Source organism: Amphimedon queenslandica, unplaced genomic scaffold, assembly GCF_000090795.2.
Source record: "Amphimedon queenslandica unplaced genomic scaffold, v1.1 AMPQUscaffold_13241, whole genome shotgun sequence".
In the NCBI taxonomy this organism is placed as follows: domain Eukaryota; kingdom Metazoa; phylum Porifera; class Demospongiae; order Haplosclerida; family Niphatidae; genus Amphimedon; species Amphimedon queenslandica.
Genome location: NW_003546523.1, coordinates 1 through 2,425, shown reverse-complemented (window position 1 = coordinate 2,425; position 2,425 = coordinate 1). Strand labels below are relative to the sequence as shown.

Below are 2,425 nucleotides of genomic sequence, written 5' to 3'. Positions count from 1 at the left end.
AATTTAATCCTACTACTTTTCCATTTTTAATGTTTTTTATTTACTTGTTTCCATTCTTTTTTCTTAAATTTATAAATTACTTTCTGTTATGATTATGTGGTTAAGTTAATTATATTCATTATTATCACGTGCGCATAAATTAAAATGGCGTCAAACCACAAACCCACGCGGTGCTGCAGCTGGAATTTGTCTTCCATTGTTCTCTGTCCTTGCTTCTTTTTGAAGCCACATGTCCAGTCCTTGACTCAAGCTCAAAGGAATGATGTAAAAGCCAACTTGAGCGGTTCTCTGGCTTAAAAGATTTCCGTGTTGATAGAAGAAGATGAAAGAAGAAGAAGAAGAAGAAGAAAAAGTCTGAAGAATTTTGCAGAAATTTGAATTTGGGCCTATTCTCCAGAAATGCTCTCGCTACATTGCAGTCCACTTTAAAGGTACCAGGAGAATCGCTCAGTGAAGGAGAGCTCATCTAAGCCATTTATAAGGCTGTGCAACGTAAGATAAAAGAGTTATGAGTGTTTGAAAATCATAACGGCCGCCATCTTGAAAAATCAACCTCAATCCTACATATAGGCTACCGCCTATATAATATTTACTCTATTATCTATGGTCGAGTCATGACATAGATACGTTATGACTCATGAGTACAGAGGGATTGGAAACGGGGTATCTCCGTATACATCGCTAGGATATGGATGCTAGTTGACATTTGCATCTAGCAACGGAGGCTGTCTTTGAGCAAGAGCTGTCTTTTTAAGACCTGTCATTCCAGCAGTGGTGTCACTATACGTCATTATTTATATCAAAGGAAGCAGAAGGGACTGGTATCTATCCCCAGACTAATTTTCATGTTGCTAGCATCATCATTTGCAGTGAATATTTGCTCTGGAATGAGAATGCTTAGAATAACATTTTGTTTTGTACCCTTCCTTATCTCAGTAGTGCTAGACAGAAGACAATAATTGATTCAACCATTCAACAGAGATTCATAATGTGGAGGTCGCCCACTATGTTTCGTTTGAAAATATGATTGTGTCTTTCTGTAACAATAGATTTAATGATTAGTTCGAGAGGTTTGTTTTGTACCCTTAACATAAAAACCAAAGGGTCTGTGACATTAGCTGTCACACCATCGTATTGTTTAGAACACACCGGAGGTTGCCAACACCATTTCTATTCAATAGGTTGTACAAAACAAAATATAGAATTAAATATAGTAAATGTGATCAATAATGATTGCTAATTCATAAAACACTGAATTTAAACTGCAAACAGATACATTACTACAGCAGACAGCTTGAGCAAACAGGAAGAATGTCTCTCAACATTATTGAAGGGTTACCTGTACAAAATAAGACTTTATACAACAAAAAACTACCTGAGAAGTTTGCTTACCTTTTTCAACTTTCAGCCATTTTAAATTTTACATATGAGTAATTAGAGAAATTATTTACGGTACTATCAACTAGCATTTTCCTGTTGCTATGCCCCGTTTCCAATCCCTGTGTACTCTAATATCTATGGTCATGACACCTTTTGCATTATCTAGTCTATGCTTTGTCTTAACAAAATTTTGTCCTACCGGTCAAAATTGTGCTGATATTTTTTTGTCTAGGACAAAATTGTGCTTCTACTTTTGTCCTACTCAACATTTTTTGTCCTACCTACCTAGGTTAATAAAATTGGCAGCAAAATTTTTCCTGGGTTTAAAAAAATAGTAAAAAATTCAATTTTGGTCAGGCCTGATTTTTAAATAATGTTAAAAATTGATAAAAATCTAATTTTGGTAAAAATCAGCTCAAACTTAATGCACAAAATAAAAACTTGTATCTGCATCAGAAAAATTATAAAAATGGAAATTTTTAAAATAATTTTTGGCTTAAGTTTGGCCAAAATCACTGTGCTATAGTACAGGGACTTTCAACTGTGGCCTGATTTTTTGGTAAAGTTTAAAATCATAAAAAATCCAATTTTGGTCAAAATACACTGCACTCAAACTTGCTACGCAGCATAAGAACATGTATATCTATGTATCAGAAAAAATCATCTGGAACTGTCTGACATTATGTTCTTCCTGTCATCTCTACAGCATCCTACACCACAGTTCAATATTATGGATCACTTTTCTTTTTGCTCGTCAAAGACAAGATCATCTTCACACAGTAAATTGTGTCACAAATTCTCCTCCTCATGCTCCTCTCACCATTCTTTTTTTATTCATTTCCCTCATTTATGGAACTACCTCCTAACTATAAATATGAACAAATCACTTACAGTACTTAAAAAGGAACTTAATCAATTTTTTATCTCACATTTTCAAACAAATTTTGATCCCACAAATCACCACACTTTTCATGTCATGTGTCCATGTATTGTTTGCTCCAAACTCCCTTCACCCATACATTTTTGATTCAAACAAGCTCATATA

General features: G+C 34.3%; 1 long non-coding RNA gene across 1 annotated transcript; it reads right to left on the bottom strand.

Annotated features, from left to right (window-relative positions):
• Positions 1 to 1,178: 1,178 nt before the first annotated feature.
• On the bottom strand, positions 1,179 to 1,424 carry LOC109584145 (uncharacterized). Its single transcript, XR_002185869.1, has 2 exons — positions 1,393 to 1,424; positions 1,179 to 1,339 (listed from the first exon to the last, which is right to left on the bottom strand). It is a non-coding gene; the product is annotated as an uncharacterized LOC109584145 (long non-coding RNA).
• Positions 1,425 to 2,425: the final 1,001 nt, after the last annotated feature.